General features: G+C 43.4%; 1 protein-coding gene across 5 annotated transcripts in view; it reads right to left on the bottom strand.

Moving 5' to 3' along the window:
- The window catches only part of LOC141054331 (NXPE family member 3-like), a 175716-nt gene extending 163085 nt beyond the window's left edge, over positions 1-12631 (bottom strand). For 4 of the 5 annotated variants that reach the window (XM_073551645.1, XM_073551644.1, XM_073551642.1 and 1 more), the window contains exon 1: positions 12498-12620. The gene's annotated coding sequence lies outside the window, so the exon portion shown is untranslated. Of the gene's footprint in view, positions 1-12497 lie in introns of all 5 variants that reach the window. The other variant, XM_073551643.1, reaches the window with a different exon arrangement.
- Between the last annotated feature and the right edge of the window lie 5872 nt (positions 12632-18503).

Below are 18503 nucleotides of genomic sequence, written 5' to 3'. Positions count from 1 at the left end.
TTCGTCTCCCGTCCTGCAACAAAGCCCACCTGATCTGGTGACACTATAGTCGGTATAATTAGTTTCAGTCTAGATGCTATGATTTTAGTAAACAGTTTGACATCTGAATTTAACAAAGCAATGGGTCTGAAATCTCCGGGATGCGTGAGTGATTTCCCCAGTGTTGGTATAGTGGAAATAGTGGCCTCTAAATTAGGGGCCATCAGAGTACCAGAGTCTCTCCAGGGTGTGAACAGGCGCTGTAGATATGGTGTTAATTGCTGAGAAAAGGTCCTATAATAATCATTCGTTAAGCCATCCGGGCCTGGGGCTTTATGAAGTTTAGTCTGTTTAATCACCTGCTGAATTTCTGCAGCCACGAAGGGGGCATTTAAATAATTTAATTGGTCAATGGTAATACATGGCAAATTAACAGAATCTAAGTATGCATCAATAGATGTTTGGTCAGGTTGAGGGGTGGAGGCATCATCTTTTAAATTATAGAGGGCAGTGTAATATTGAGCAAAGGCTTGCACTATGTCCCGTGGGTTCCTAAGGGCTCTACCTTGCTCATCCAATATGTGGTCAATTCGTGACATGACCTCCCGTTTACGAACTCTGCGAGCTAGAAGCGCTCCCGCCCTGTCCCCGGTAGCATATAAGTTAGTTTTAAGTTTCCTCATATTGTATGCATATTTGTATAGGAAATTTTCCCTTAATTTAAATCTAATTTGGGAGATCTCCTCAGAGACGGAGGGCGTATGTGCAGCCTTATTAATAGCATCTAAATAATGTAAACGGGAGAGCAGAGCCTCTCTACTGGCTTCTCTTTTCTTCTATAAATATGAAGCTTGTTGTAGGAGAACCCCCTAACCACCACTTTGTGAGCAGACCAAAGGGTCTCATCAGTGACCTCCCCATTATCGTTTATTTGAAAGTAGCCCTCCAGCTCCGAGGAAACCTTATCAACCACCTCCCCCCTCAGGAGCAATGAGTCATGAAGACGCCACCTGAACGCAGGGTCAGCCTGGTGGGCAAGAGCAAGGGTCAGAGAGACAGGAGCGTGGTCAGACCAGGCGATTAGGCCAATAGTGGCATTTAGACACCTGCTTAGGGTCGCACTATCTATTAAGAAATAGTCGATACGGGAGTATGTGGAGTGCCTAGGAGAATAAAAAGTATAATCTCTTTCCGATGCGTGTGAGTATCTCCAAAAATCATGCAGGTGAAATTCATGGGATAGGAGGTTCAAACCCCTCCTAGTTCTCTTCCTTCCTGAAGAGCAGTCAAGGTCTGCATTCATGGGGAGATTGAAATCACCACATATAATATTGCTACCCTTCGCTTTTAAAGAGATATCATTAAAGGTAGTTCTCAAAAATTTGTGTTGGCCTTCATTGGGAGCATATACATTTGTCAACGTGTGCACCTCTCCATTTAGCAGGCAAGTGACTGTCAAGCATCTACCTACGGACTCAGCATATTGTGATAACAATTGAAATGCTATTGTACGTTTCACCATAATGCACACACCAGCCTTTTTGGTCTGACCATAAGCAAAAAACATGTGGGGGAAGTGAGGGTGTCGAAGCCTGAAATTATCAGCTTCCAATAGATGTGTTTCTTGAAGGCAGACAACATCCGCCCGTGACCTCCCCACCTCCCTCCACATCATAGAGCGTTTGGCACCCTTCAAATATCAGGGACCTGGAGCAGTTTGCCAAAGAAGAATGGTCTAAAATTCCAGCAGAGCATTGTAAGAAACTCATTGATGGTTACCGGAAGCGGTTGGTCGCAGTTATTTTGGCTAAAGGTTGTGCAACCAAGTATTAGGCTGAGGGTGCCAATACTTTTGTCTGGCCCATTTTTGGAGTTTTGTGTAAAATGATCAATGTTTTGCTTTTTGCTTCATTCTCTTTTGTGTTTTTTCATTTAAGACAAATTAAATGAAGATAATAATACCAAAGAATTTGTGTTTGCAAATATTTTCAGGAAGAAACTGAGTATTATCTGACAGAATTGTAGGGGTGTCAATACTTTTGGCCACAACTGTATATCTACTATAATACTGCCCCTATGTAAAAGAATGTAACTACTAGAATACTTTGAAAAAAATAATTAGATTACGCCATATAGGAGTCAACTCAAAGTTGCTTGCAATCATTTTGGAAGTTGCAACAGAGAGTAAGAGGCAGAACATGGTGTAACTTGTTTACGCTCTTAGGCTATTATTATCTGAGAAAGTAAAGGATAGTGACACAGTCAAGTTTTGTTTTTTTATTTTATTTTTTACTAGAATAGATGCTATAATAAAGTTTTTAATCCTTTATCTTAAAATGTTATAACATGATTGAGCAGGTTAAACAAAACAAGAAAAACAAAAAAATACAGTTTGGTAAATGTGTAAATGTGTCACTTGGTAGTGGCAGGGACAGTCACAGTAGCTTGTTAGGCATCTCGCCACTGCAGGGCCTGTGGACTTAACGGATAACACTAATTCTATATATCCTTTCCTACTGCTTTATATCTATCTGACTCCCCTGATGAATCCCCACCATTGGGGAAGAAACGCGTAGGGAGCTTTTGTCTATTTTCCCCTCATCAGTGGCGGTGTCCACTACAGGATCCACTTGGGGCCTATCCTTGTTAGGACAGGAGTAACGCTGGGGCACGACAGGGAGTGTAGGGGAATACTTTACACTAACACTAGTTTTCCCATGTCTCGGCTCCTCATGAGTGGATCGTCTCTCCAGCAGGATACGCCCTGATGCTGGAATGCTATATCTAATACCAATGGTGAGACCAAACCATTTTTTATTGAGCACTGGTTCACATGAGCACTTTTTTGTAATGTTTTTGTGTGGTTTGTCCTTTTAATGATTCATTTAAGGTTATGTTTTAATTTACTTTATGTGGGATACTCTCTAGGCTGTGTGCTACTTTTTTATAGCCTTATCCTGCTTTACTTTTCTTCACAACTTTATCCTTGACATGTCTGGTGGGCTCCTTGGTTTTCATAATGCTGTTTGATCCCTAATGTTCTCACACAAACCTTTGAGGCCTTCACTGAACACCTGTAGTTATACCGAGAAGAAATCACACACAGGAGGACACAAAGTACTATGTGACTTCTGAAGTCAATTGGTCTCTCAGGATTTTTTTTAGGGTGTGTCAGACTACAGGGGGCTGAATACAAATGCACATCACAATTTTCAGATACATATTTTTAAAATATTTTTTCAAAACCCTGCATGATTTCCTTTACAAGTCACAAAGAGTTGCTACTTTGTGTCGGTATCACATAAAATCCCAATAAAACACATATAAGTTTGTAGGTATTAAGTGAAAAAATGTAGAAAAGTTCACGATGTCTGAATATTTTTTCAAGGCAATGCATACAGTATATTGCAGTGGGTGAAATATCTTGTGCTGCTGTTAGCATGAGGCATACTGCTGTCCTGTGGGCAGTTCCGGTTTGGGGGTATATAGAGAACAAGTGTTTCTTTGAGTGGTGGTGACATTTATTGGAGGAAACTCTTCCCCATGGTGCCCTGTATACATAGTGTGAAATGTACACATGATTTGAAGTCATCTTTGAGATTGCCTTCATACTTTTTGATCTTTGAAGAGGTTGTCCAAAATTAGAAAAACATTTATTTATGAATTATTTAGCACCATTATATTCTGCAGCACTTTACAGACATCTAAATTCCCTATCAGTATATCTTTAGAGTGCGGGAGGAAACCGGAGAACCCGAAGAACATCCACGCAAACATGAGAACATACAAACTCATTACAGATGTTGCCACCGGAAAACTTGGAATAACGATGTTGTGTGCACACACCCAAAGTTTTCTAATTTAGTTTTCTATGGCAAAAACCTTTGCTAAGCACATTAGGAGTTTCTTTTTTAAGCTTTTTTTTTTCTGAAGGAGTTTCTGCTTGAAAACTTGTGGCTTTTGAACTCCTGAAAAAAAAAAACCTTAGTGTAATCATAGCCTTTCCAGGTAAAATATTCTTTGAGGATGATATATGCACATAGGGGCATGACTGAAGTGAGGCAGGGTAAGGGGGTACAGTCAGTCTGCCTTGTGTGGCGTTCTCAGGTGTCTTTCAGACCTTGGCATTTTGCTGCAACCGGGAGTGCGATTCAGCTATTCTCTAAATTTCTCTAAATACAGTACAAATGAAGCTCTGGACACTGACACTTCCAGGGTCAAGACAATGTTTGTAGCAGCCTAATGTAAGCCCTCCAATGGAGCCAAGGAAGCACAAGAGGGGTCTTTTTGGAGGGGGTGGGGATTTCTGAGGATACAGTAGTATGGCTGGAAAGTGTCACGACACATTTTGCTAACTAGAGTGCGAGTGGACAATATAGGGGAAAAGTGCAAGGGGACAATATGGGGAAGTGTAAGTGGACACTAGGGGGAAGTGTGAGTAGACAGATTGAGGGAATAGTGTGAGGAGACAGGATGGAAGGGGAAGTGTGAGGGGACAGAATGGGGGAATGTGTGAGAAAACAGTAAGGGGGAAAATGTGAGGGAATTGTACAGGGGAAATGTTAGGAGACAGTATGAAGGGAAATAATGTAAGGAGACAGTATGGGAGGAAGTGTGAGAGGACTGTATGGGAGAAATGAGAGGGGACAATCTGGGGAGTAAAGTTTAAGGGAATAGTGAAAGGGAATAGTATGAGGGGACTTTATGAATGGGGAGTGTAGGTGGACAAGAATGAAGAGGTAAAGTGTGAGGGCACACTATGGTGTGGTGTGTGAAGAGATAGAATGAAGGGGAAAATGTTATGGGGCAGTATTGGAGAAATGTAATGGGACAGTATACAGTAGTGGCACAGTCTGAGGGGGCAGTAAGGTAAGAATAGTGTAAGGGGTCAATTTGCATGGAAGTGAGAGGGGGCAGTATAGGAGGAATAATGAAATGGAACAGTATGGGGGAGAGTGGGAGAAGACAGTGTGCGAATGGTAGTGTAAGAGGACAATATGGGGGAAAGTGTGAGAAAACACTATAAGATGAAAGAGTCAGGTGACAGTATGGTGAAGAAAAAAGTGAGGAGACAGTATAAGGGAGAATGTGTGAAAGGGCACAGTATATAAAAAGAGCAAGCGGGCACTATCACAACAGTAATAATTAGAGTCTATAGTCACTGGGGGATCTTTTGCATGACGAGTATGGAAACCAAAAAAAAGAGGAAAAGAATCATGCAAAAAAATAGGATCACCACACAGTATCAATAGGTACAAACTATGAGCAAATGTTATTAATGACAAGCCAAAAAACAGCGCACATTTAAAAACATTTACACATCCAAAAGATCATAAATGGACTCTCCAAAAGATGACAGAATATAACATAATAGATTGTAATATATCAATAGACCGCAAATGCTGAAAGTGCACAGAGAAAAATAACTCTGAATAAATGCTGCTAGCATATAACCAACAATCTTAGATTATAAACCCGTGTAGCCCCCATATATGGAGCATGCAGTGCAAAAGTTCAACCCTGATTATTACCAAAAGCCAAACGGCTGAATGCCACAAGAAAGGGGTTAATAGTGAATACACAATGATGCCAAATGCATCCTGCATGCTGGGCTACAGAAGCTGAAAACATCACCCTGTATAATAGTGATTGGGGGAACCAGTCAGTCGTCCCGTCATCTGAATAGTAGCGGTGCGGTCAGTGGTGATGTTAAGAGTCCATGAGAGAAACCCACGCGTATCGACACCTCTCAGTGTCTTTTTCAAGGTGAGCATGGTCAGCTATGTCACAAAGTGTCCATTTATACCCAAATAATTACTGGTTATTATTACCAGCTGGCAGCCTGTGTTAGGAGCAGGCAAGTAAGATCCTGGACGCGGACAATGCAAGACCCGGAAGAAGTCATGGTCAGGAGCCAAAGGCTATACAGCACTTTCAAAGATGAACGAACAATCCCCGAGCAGAGGATCTATTCTATCTAAATTCATCTCAATAAGTCCCTCAAGCATGCACTGATGACACTTAAATAGTTACTGACATAGTGTTGTAGACAGTGATTTTTGAATCACAGGTGAAACAATCACTAAATTTATTAAGGGAAAGTTCCTTTCTGATTGTAAAAAAAATGACCAAGTAGCCCAGCATGCAGGATGCATTTGGCATCATTGTGTATTCACTATTAACCCCTTTCTTGTGGCATTCAGCCGTTTGGCTCTTGGTAATAATCAGGGTTGAACTTTTGCACTGCATGCTCCATATATGGGGGCCACACTGGCTTATAATCTAAGATTGTTGGTTATATGCTAGCAGCATTTATTCAGAGTTATTTTTCTCTGTGCACTTTCAGCATTTGATATATTAAAATCTATTATGTTATATTCTGTCATCTTTTGGAAAGTCCATTTATGAACTTTTGGATGTTTTAAATGTTTTTAAATATGTGCTGTTTTTTTGGCTTGTCATTAATAAAATTTGCTCATAGTTTGTACCTATTGATACTGTGTGGTGATCCTATTTTTTTTGCATGATTCTTTTCCTCTTTTTAAAGGGCACAGTATAGAGACAGTGTAGTTGAAGGGGTAGTAAAAAGAGGGGGAAGAATAGAGGGAAAGTTTTAGGTCATAGCAAGTAGGGAACAATATGCAGAAGGGGGGTTTGTGAAGGGGGTACAGTATAGAAACTGGATGGGTCAGGGGGACACAGTATGGAAAGGGTTCGGCTTGGTGGGGATCACTTAAGAAAGAAACAGTGTTTAAGTTATAGCAAAAAAGATGGACAGTGGTTGTGATAGCTTATAAAGGGGGACAGTGTGGAGGCAATATTTTATAGGATGGGAACAGTGTGGAGGCCATGTACCTTAACAGGGACAATGTGTGGGTCATATTTTGTGCAAATAACACAGTGATGGGCAATTCTTTATTCAGGGTCATAGAGTAGAGCAGATATTTTTATTTATTAGCATCACAGTGACACTGTTATTTTTAAGGGCACCATTTTGGGATGGGCTTCAGAAAACCAGACAATATAGAAACCTGTAAAGATGAGCAGTTGATTTCCAAAGTCAGCATGGTGTCTGCACCAGATGGAGAAGAAAAGTATGAGAATGTTTCCAGAGAAGATGTCACCTACAAGGTACCCGGATGTAAGCGTCTATTAATGACTACGACTGCTGACTACGTCTCATTAGTACTGTGGTTCTTGCATGGCCCACAGTCTGGTCATGGCTTTAAAAAACAACTGAAAGTATCATCTTATTTGCTATGGTAACACTGAAAGTTTTAGGGCCATACGATAAAATTTACTGCGCTTGGTGCTGTATTCGTGCACTGAGGATTAGAGTTGAGCGAACCTTTCAAGGTTCGGTTGGATTCGGATCAATGAATGTCCCAATGTTCGTCCGAACGGTTCAACAAACATACCCAAACCCCTGTGACTTCAATGGGAGGCAAAACTAAATGCATAGACAACACCTTTGGGGGGGGGGCAAAAAGGTGCCAATACAGCTAAAATTAGAGGTGGACACCAGGAAAAGTGGCATCAATTGACACATCAATTGAGCTATGAATATTGTCTCTTTCCCAGAGTATTAACATCAGCCCCCAGCCATCAGCTTTCCCTCAGCTGTTTATCAACAGCCTTGCTAATGCTGACATCTGAGGGTTGCAGCCTGCAGCTGTCAGTTTTGCCTGGCTGGTTATCAAACATACAGGTGAATCTTTTTTTATATATATTTATTTATAGCACAGGCAGCAGCTGATGAATACTCCCATCAGCCGCCACCTGCTCTCGCTGTGAACAGTTGAATACAACTTTCCGCATTGTCCCCTGCTAGTGCTGATCACAGCACAAGCAGGAGACAGTGATGTGAGCTGTCTTCTTCAGCACCTGGCACCGGGGAACAGCGCAAACAGTACAGATAACTCCCAGGCGCTGGTACGTCACACTGATGACAGGGATGTCATTTATGTGTCATCAATGTGCACGTGTGCAGGACGTTTTGCGGCCCGTGCTGCTACCAAAAGCACTAACATCTGAAAGAGCCCTTAGTGAACTTGGCCATTTACCATACTTTGGAAGACTTTTGATGATTTATAGAAAAAAAGCTCGGGAATCCAAACACGAATACGAATGTGCAACGTTTGTGCCAAATTTGAAATTGGAGAATATTTTCCTTACAAGTTCGCTTATCTCTGCTGAGGATGGGTCTGGTGCTGCATTCATGTACTGATGATGGTTTTGGTGATGTATTCCTGTACTGAATCTGGCTCTGGTGTTGTATTCATGTACTTTTGATGGTTCTGGTGCTTTTTTCTAGTATTGGTGGTGCTCCTGGTGTTCTTGTACTGATGGTGGCGCTGGTGATGTATTTCTGTAGTGATGGTGGTTGTGATGCTGATTTTATGTACTGTTGGTGGTTCTAATCATGTATTTCTGTGCTGTTGGTGGTACTGATGTTATATATTTGTGTGCTGTTATTTGGGTAGGATTTAGCTCTATGTGATTTTCATACTTATTGTCCCGTGACAACTAGCTTCTCTTCCTGTTGCTCTCAGTGAACTAGGACCAATGACAATGGGCTCAGGACTGGCCGCAGCAGGGCCAGTGTTCGGGAAAGGTACCACAGTCGCGGTTTCAGGATTTGGATACTGCCAAAGCGGTCACAGGAACACGGGCAAACTGTACTAGACTAATGGGAACATGTGACAAGGGAAAAACTTTAACAGACTAAGGACGGGGGACCTGGCAACATACAGTTGTACAGACCAACACCACTAATACTAAACTATAGGGGTTGCTCAGACACCTCCCTAATGGGGAGGGTGCCTTATATACAAGATGCCTCCCACACAAGACCACCCGTACTGAGATGGTATGTGGGGTGGATTCACAGCTGTGAGTTGCTATTGGAAATCACATTCAAGATGATCTTTGTTCATGTCAGCTGCACATATTTAGATACGGTTCGCATGCTACATTAATAGCTGCTATTTCCATATTAGTGGCTTTAACTGCATATATTAAACACTACCTATCTACTATGGCTCTATCTAATACACATCGCAATATATTTCTAAGGTTTGATCTAGGGGTTATATTAATACTGATGCACATTATAGTTCATTACAAACTAACCCATACACGACCTTTGAATATCAATATTTAACGATTAATTGCGGTGTGTAAATAAAATAATTTTTACTAACTACAGAATTTGAGAACTACAGTGCTTAAACTAGTAGTGTATGCCACATTTTTCCAATCAACCTGGGATAGGTAGATTCCCCATATTGCAGTGGGTACGGAAAGTATTCAGACCCCTTTTAAGTTTTTCACTCTTTGTTTCATTGCAGCCATTTGGTAATTTCAAAAAAGTTATTTTTTTTTTCTCATCAATGTACACTCTGCATCCCATCTTGACTGAAAAAAACAGAAATGTAGACATTTTTGCAAATTTATTAAAAAAGAAAAACCGAAATATCACATGGTCATAAGTATTCAGACCCTTTGCTCAGTATTGAGTGTAAGCACTCTTTTGAGCTATTACAGCCATGAGTTTTTCACACCTGGATTTGGGGATCCTCTGCCATTCCTCCTTGCAGATCCTCTCCCGTTCCGTCAGGTTGGATGGTGAACGTTGGTGGACAGCCATTTTCAGGTCTTTCCAGAGATGCTCAATTGGGTTTAGGTCAGGGCTCCGGCTGGGCCAGTCAACAATGGTCACAGAGTTGTTCTGAAGGGACTCCTTTGTTATTTTAGCTGTGTGCTTAGGGTCATTGTCTTGTTGGAAGGTGAACCTTTGGCCAAGTCTGAGGTCCAGAGCACTCTGGAAGAGGTTTTCATCCAGGATCTCTCTGTACTTGGCCGCAGTCATGTTTCCTTCAATTGCAACCAGTCGCCCTGTTCCTGCAGCTGAAAAACACCCCCATAGCATGATGCTGCCACCACCATGTTTCACTGTTGGGATTGTATTGGGCAGGTGATGTGCAGTGCCTGGTATTCTCCACACATACTGCTTAGAATTATCACCAAAAAGTTCTATCTTCATCTCGTCAGACCAGAGAATGTTATTTCTCATAGTCTGGGAGTACTTGATGTGTTTTTTATCAAACTCTATGCAGGATTTCATATGTTTTGCACTGAGGAGAGGCTTTCATCGTGCTACTCTACCTTAAAGGCCCGACTGGTGGAGGACTGCAGTGACATTTGACTTTGTGGAGCTTTCTCCCATCTCCCTACTGCATCTGTGGAGCTCAACCACAGTGATCTTAGGGTTCTTCTTTACCTCTCTCACCAAGGCTCTTCTCCCCCAATTGCTCAGTTTGGCTAGAAGCCAGATCTAGGAAGACTTCTGGTGGTCCCAAACTTCTTTCATTTAAGGGTTATGGAGGCCACTGTGCTCTTAGGAACCTTGAGTACTGCAGAAATTCTTTTCTAACCTTGGCCAGATCTGTGCCTTGCCACAATTCTGTCTCTGAGCTCCTTGGCCAGTTCCTTTGACCTCATGATTCTCATTTGGTCTGACATGCACTGTGAGCTGTGAGGTCTTATATAGACAGGTGTGCGCCTTTATAAATCAAGTCCTATCAGTTTAATTACACACAGCTGGACTCCAATGAAGGAGTAGAACCATCTCAAGGAGGATCACAAGGAAATGGACAGCATGTGACTTAAATATGAGTGTCTGAGCAAAGGGTCTGAATGCTTATGACCATGTGATATTTCAGTTTTTCTTTTTTTAATAAATTTTCAAAAATTTCAACATTTCTGTTTTTTTCCAGTCAAGATGGGGTGCAGAGTGTACATTAGTGAGAAAAAAATGTACTTTTTTGAATTTACCAAATGACTGCAATGAAACAAAGAGTGAAAAATGTAAAGGGGTCTAAATACTTTTCATACCCACTGTATATATGGGACACTCATTTATTTGTATTCTACAACTCAGTCTAATGGAAGTTTATAGCCGGACCCACATTATAAGGGACTATGGTCAGGTTTTCCAATTGAAAACAATTTTTTGCACCCAACATATTATCGGGATCTAGTGGGTCAAGGCTGTAACTATATATCCTATACCTGTGACCTTTTATACATCAAATGTATTAAAAACCTTTTAATAGACCACATTATTTTATATGATCATAAATAAAGGTTACATTTTATTAATTCACACTTCTTGATCATCTTGGTGGTGTACACCTATGTGAATAAATGTGTCCGAAGATGAAATCACTATCTATGAATAGGCAAGATGGAGGATGTTTCCTTTCGGGCTACTTGAAGGGTTGAGTCTACAATAACAAGCCACAAACATTACAGGCACTTCAAGAGAAGATATAGCGAGAAATTCAGGCTATGACCCCAGACCTCCTGTGGAATACATTCAACAATATGGGACGGCGCGGGCAGGCGTGTTTCTATGCGAACAGTGGACATTCTCAACACCTCAGTTTCTCATGAACTAAGGTGTGTACAGTCCAAATTTCAGTACGACAGATCGTCTCTTTTAGAAGTAACAGCAATTTTTCCAGGTAAAGTAGTGAATCACCCTGTAGTTTGATTTTTGAAAAATGGTCGGTACGAGCATGAAACGTGTAGAAATAAAAACTATGAAATTATTTTTCCATCCTGGAACTGCTATTTTCATTCAGCAACGCAGTCTACTCTTAGATGTTAATTTGCATTTTTTTACTAATTGATATGCAAAAGTGGGTTCACTTTCATTTTCCAACACGACTGCAGCAGCTGTAATATTCCTGGGCTACGTAGGATTTCTGCTCGCTAGGTTGTTATTGAGGTAAGCACAGCAAATGGTTGCAGTAAAATCTGCACTCTGGTTTATCAAAAAAACTTCCTAACGATAACCAAACAAAAAAAAAACCAAGAACATAGTCCATAGTGTCCAGCTCTTTAGTCCTTAGGGAACGTGAACAACACTGGAGGTCTGCACACCTCCACACACTGAAGGAGACAACAGGCCTTTTATCTGCCATACCATGTCTCCCGCGTTAGGATATGAGAGCAGCCAGTCTCACCCATCTCTGCGACTGCTCGTAAACCCGGAATTAAAATCAATATCTTTATTAAATATCAAAAAATGATTAATTAAAAATACAGAACAACAGAGCCTCCAATAAAGAGGGGAAGGAGCAGAAATTAGTGGTAGGTGATGGGGAGGAAAGACGGGGAAAATGGGGTAGCTGATGAAATTATAATGTCAGCAACACTGCTGACACCATAGTTTGGTAATTATTAGCCCCAAGGAGTACAAGTAATTGCTTCAATATTGGGGCTGCAAAAAATGCTGAGAAAGTGTTTATATGACACTCAGTGTAGTTGATAGAGAGAGTGGTATCAGCACTTTCCTGGGGGCGGTCAGAGCTTTGCTCATAAAAGGACTAAATGAAACAATCTCCTTAAAAAGAGATTCCCTTCGTATACCTGAAAGTCTCATATATCGCACATCTATGGTCACTAAGTGCAAAGGCATATTGACACGTATCATGAGTATGGGTACGTACCTGTAGGAGAGTGGTGCCAAGATCGGTGCGGCTGTGGGGCTGCCGTATTCCCCTCACACCCAACGAGCGCCTTTTCGCAGTGTGCTTCTTACGGTGGCGTGGCAGCTCTATGACAGCTCTAGGGCTCTAGGCACTTTACATATGCAGTGGAATGTATGGGCAGAAGATCACATACAATTTTACAGCATCTCATTATGTATAATTAAGCGTATGACTAGACACCTTTCTCTCTTAATAAAGTTATTTATCATATGCACTTGGCACTTATGATTATGTAAGCTATAGAGGTATAGGATATTCACTTCCTTCACCTCGTGAATGGACATTGGGCACTAAATAGTATACGTCTTGGTATAACATGCCGTCACTAACAGACTTAAGATCGGTCTACTGTGGAAATCCAAGACATGAATGTGAAATTCCTTCAATCTTTGTTCCTCTCTTCCTCCCGTCGCTCCTTTCCTTGAACCCCCACTTCCTCTTCCCCCCATTCTCCATCATTCTCACCTGTCCTCCCCACCCCTTTAGTATGAGGCAATTTGAGTATTTCTTCACACATAACTGAAGGACACCCCATGTCATAGGATTTAAGGTTACCTTCACCCCCTCAACACATTATCGGCATATTCTTGCCAACAGCTTCATCTTCTCTATAACTTCCTTTCATCATACCCTCATTAGGTCATTTGATTTTCTGGATAGTAATTATGCCAATTTATCATATCTTGAACATCTGGTTTAGTTCCCAACCAGACTCGCTCCCTGTAGTATACACAGAATACATGCACGTATACGCCCACTGTCCATAAATCACACGTATATCCTTTTCTGCCTTTGTACCTAGGTGATGCCCTCTGCAGTATATATTCTTAACACTTCTCACACTTCTTGTTCATTGCCCCCCCCTTGTTCCCCCACTCCCCCTTCCCCTCATCTTTCTTCCCTGTCCCCTTCACCTTTCTCAGGACTTCTGGGATGATGTCTACTGAAAGTCCCAGTCATTGGCATATCCCAACAATCACCCTTGAAAGCCTCTAACAAGAGACTCATGTCCTCCCCTCCTTGTCCCCATTTTCCTTTCCCTTTCCGTCAGTCCCCCAGCACTCTTATTTTATTTTAGGTATCTGTTTAATGACCAGGCCGAACGTTCCCTGCTGTCCACCCCCACACGGTGTCCGCAGCCGAAGGAATTATGACACACACCGGTCTCGGGGATAACAGTTGCTTTTACTTCAGCAGGAACGGGAAATATATCTTGGAACAAATAAGGAACAGTCTCTCATGGGTAATTACAGTTCACACTTAGATGCTGAGATGTGATTGGGGTCTGGAGCTTTATGAGCACTGGACAGTGTCTTTTGGTATTTTACAGAGGAAGGTAGACGCAGCAATTAGAGGTTGCAGACCTGTAGTCGGGGTTATCTCCACAGTGTGTCACGGCATTTTCACAAGTACTTATAGGTGAATGTAGAAACTGTAGTGAATCCAGTCAGAAATACTTTACATGTGGTGAATCCTGTCAGCAATAGAATGATTTCTGTACAGGTTAGAGGGAACTCAGGCTTTTAGGCCTGCAGGAGATCTTGAAGTAAAAACCTCCTCCAAGTGTGTTCTGCTCTCCCTGAAGGCATCCCTCATACTCCAGAACATTCTAGATTTGCCTGGAAAACAGCTCCTCCTATTGACCATGTGACTAGGAGCTGGCCAATACAAAACAATAATTCAGTCATTGTACACTTTCACCATTAGATGGCAACAGAACACAGCAAATGAGAAATGCATTGCATCTAAAATGAAGGTGACTAGAAATGGAGAATTACAGCTCACAAATATTGTAGGGAACTGTCAGGAACACCGCACTGAACTTGCTCACTGAGCCAGTGCGCGTGTCCTGAGTAAAGCGAATAGTGCTCAAAGATACCTGTGGAGCGGGCAGCAGCCGAGTAGATGCGTACTTCACAGCCGCAGGACCTGAAGCACGTAACTGCTAGGGGCGTGGCCTAAACTCCACAGAGCTAGGAGCGGCAAGATAACTCCTAGCAGGGTAACTGCGAGACAAAGTTACCAGGGGGCATAGACAGGGAGAATAGTCAAGACGTAGCCAATGAGTCACGCACAGAGATAGCTGCAAGGTACAAGAGGGGCGAGCAGAGAGTAGCCAGGTCACAGGCAATGAGTCATACACAGAGATAATGACGCAGTACAGAATCAACAGGAAAACTCACAACGGGGAACAGAACCAGGTCAGAACCATATAAACAAGCTATAGCAACAAACAGGCACACAGGGGTCAGCACACTAGGCCAAAGGCAAAAGTATAACTGGCAGGGATTGGAGCTTCCCAGGGGTTTAAGAAGCTCTCCCAGAACCAGAAAGAGGCCACAATCATTAACCCCAGGTGTGCAGGTCAAAACCTGCACTGAGCTCCAGATATTAACCCCTGATGTGCAGCTCAAAAACCTGCACTGGGATCATGACAGTACCCCCCTCTCAACAGGGGGCCTCTGGACACCCAGGCTTCCCCGGGTACTTGGCATGGAAAGCCCGAACCAGGCGATCTGCATGTACCGAGCGAGCAGGGACCCATGAGCGCTCCTCTGGTCCATATCCCTTCCAGTGGACCAGGTACTGTAAAGAGCGGCGCACCCACCGAGAGTCTACAATATGTCTGACCTCATACTCCAATTGACCCTCCACCAGCACTGGAGGAACAACAGACTCCGAGTTCTCTATGACAGATCCTGCGGGTTTCAACAGAGATTTATGGAACACATTGGATATTTTTAAGGAGGAGGGGAGGCGCAACCTATATGCCACTGGGTTGACTATCTCCATAATCTCGTACGGACCAATGAACTTTGGTCCCAACTTAGCTGATGGTACCTTTAAATTGATGTTACGTGTGGAGAGCCAAACCTTCTCTCTCACCTAGAAACATGTCTCCCGAGGCTCTCTTTTTGTCAGCAAAATATTTGTATCTCCCCTGGGCCCGAGAGATATTCCGCCGGACTTCAGCCCAGAGGTTTTTTAACCGTTGAACGGACCCCTCTGCCCCGGACAACCGGAATCCACCCGAGAAAACTCCCCAAAATGCGGATTAAACCCATAGTTAATCAGGAATGGGGACATGTTGGTGGACTGACCCACCCGGTTGTTAAAAGCGAATTCTGGCAACGGTGATGCATCACACCAATCCTCCTGTCTGGCGGAGGTCAGACACCTGAGAATTTGTTCCAGGGATTGATTGGTGCGTTCTGTCTGACCATTACTCTCCGGGTGATATGCCGATGAAAAGGAGAGTGAGAGGCCCAGTTTCATACAGAACTCCCTCCAAAATTTGGCCACAAACTGCACACCTCTGTCAGACACAACATTCAGGGGTACCCCATGCAATCGGACCACATGCTGCACAAACAACCTTTACAATGTTTCCGCTGATGGTTATGCTGCCAAGGGAATGAAATGGGCCTGTTTAGAAAACCTATCCACCACCACCCAGATCATGGTATTGCCCCTGGAAGGTGGAAGGCCGGTAATGAAATCCATGGAAAGATGAGTCCATGGCCTATCAGGAACCGGTAAAGATATGAGTTCCCCAGCCGGTCGGTTATGCAAGCTTTTGGAACGGGCACACATGCCACAAGCAGAAACAAATGCATGACTTCGGACCTTAATAAAGGCCACCAAAAACCCCTGGCTACTGCCTCTCTAGTGGCCGTGATACCTGGATGAGCACTCAGCCTAGACTCATGAATCTCCTGCAGAAGTCTAGGCCGCAATGAATCTGGAACAAATAGTTTATCCCCTGGCCTGGTTGCCGGAGCTAGGGCCTGAGCCCTTAGAATCTCTTGTTCCAACTCAGTTGAGTCCCCCGCCACTACCACCCCTGGGGAAAGAATGGAGGAAGGCGGCTCAGGGGGAGACACTGGATCAAAACTTCTGGACAGGGCATCCGCTTTAACATTTTTGGACCCCGGTCAAAAAGTAATGGAGAACTGAAATCGTGAAAAAAAAGTGATCAACGGGCTTGTCTAGGAGTAAGCCTCTTAGCAGATTCAAGGTATGCCAAATTATTGTGATCCGTGACAACCGTGATAGGGTGAGCCGCCCCTTCCAAAAAAGTGCCTCCATTCCTCAAACGCCAGCTTGACCGCAAGAAGTTCCCTATTGCCTACATCATAGTTTTTCTCAGCTGAAGAGAACTTCTTGGAGAAGAAGGCACAGGGTTTGAGATTGGTAAGGGTGGCCGGACCCTGGGACAGCACAGCCCCCACCCCCACTTCAGAAGCATCCACCTCCACAATGAATGGTTTGGACGGGTCAGGTTGTACCAACACCGGGGCAGACATGAAACATTTCTTAATCGCTTACGTACATAGTCACACGTATTAGGAGTATGGGTACGTACCTGTAGGAGAGTGGTGCCAAGATCGGTGAGGCTGTGGGGCTGCCGTATTCCCCTCACACCCGACGAGTGCCTTTTCGCAGTGTACCTTAGCGAGTACAGACCAATTTTTACATCAGCGCCCTTCTGGGTAAGATCCGTGAGTGGTTTAACCACTTGTGAGAAACCTTTAATGAATCTCCAGTAATAGTTCGCAAACCCTAAGAAGCGCTGGAGCCCCTTGAGATCTCGAGGCTGAACCCAGTCAGCGATCGCCAGCATCTTCTTAGGATCCATACGAAACCCCTCACAGGACACAATCAACCCCAAAAAAGACAGCTCCTGTACAAAAAACGAATATTTTTCCAATTTAGCGAACAATTGGTTCTCCCTGAGTCTCTGGAGAACTGTCTTAAGATGTTGCAAGTGAGATTGACTGTCCGGGGAATACACCAAAATGTCATCCAAATAAACAATAACAAAACGGCCTATCAGATCAGAAAACACAACATTGATGACATTTTGGAAAATAGCGGGTGCATTAGTTAACCCAAACGGCATTACCAGGTTCTCAAGGAGTCCTTCTGATGTGAGGAATGCCGTTTTCCACTCGTCCCCTTCCCGAACCCTTATCAGATTGTAGGCCCCCCGCAGATCTAACTTGGAGAACCATTGGGCCCCAGCTAACTGGTTACATATATCTGGGATGAGGGGAAGCAGGTAAGAGTTCCTAACCGTTATCTTGTTCAGTTCCCGAAAGTCGAGGCACGGCCGCAAACCACCATCTTTTTTCTTCACAAAGAAGAACCCTGCTGCCACAGGTGACACAGAAGGCCTGATATGCCCTTTGCGGAGGCTCTCAGCTATGTACTCCTTTATGGCTTGGCGCTCAGGCCCAGACAAATTGAACAATTGAGCCTTAGGTAACTTGGCTCCGGGTACTAAGTCAATGGCACAATCGTAGGGTCTATGTGGTGGCAGGGCCTCAGCCTCACTTTCAGAAAAAACGTCTTCGAAATCCTTCAGGTACTCCGGAATACCTTCCAGACCGACAGACGACACAGACATGGATTTAACAGCGATAACAAGATGTCCTAGGTTACCACATTTATTATTGCATCCCCATTGAGTGATTTCCCCTGTAACCCAATCAATGGTAAGATTATGGCGTTGAAGCCAAGGCATCCCCTGTACCAGTCCTGCAGGCAAGTTATCTAGCACAAGACAACTTAGTTTTTCCACATGAGTGGTACCCACTTTTAGAGAAAAAAGTTCAGACCTGCAACAGATACCGTCCTGGGTAAGAGGGGACGAGTCAATTGCCACAAGTTTAACAGGATCCTGAAGCCTGATTGTCCCTATCTTATTAAGAGTCATAATTTTGGTATCAATCAGGATCACAGCAGAACCACAGTCAACAAAAGCAGTAGTCTGAACCAGATCATTACCAAGTTCCAGTTCCACCTGCAGCACCATTTTTGCACGTGAGGAAAATTGTACCTGAAGGTCTGGGTAGCCTCCTCGACTACTACCCAGACCTAGTCATTTCCCACCATCTTGGAGGATGACTGACAGGAGGGGCAGTCCTTCTTCCAGCGTCCAGATTCCCCACAATAGAAGCA

The sequence above is a fragment of the Dendrobates tinctorius genome, unplaced genomic scaffold, assembly GCF_039654945.1.
Source record: "Dendrobates tinctorius isolate UK_male_01 unplaced genomic scaffold, ASM3965494v1 ptg000178l, whole genome shotgun sequence".
Lineage (NCBI taxonomy): Eukaryota > Metazoa > Chordata > Amphibia > Anura > Dendrobatidae > Dendrobates > Dendrobates tinctorius.
The sequence above is the reverse complement of the archived record's forward strand: the minus strand, read 5'-3'. Positions and strand labels throughout refer to the sequence as shown.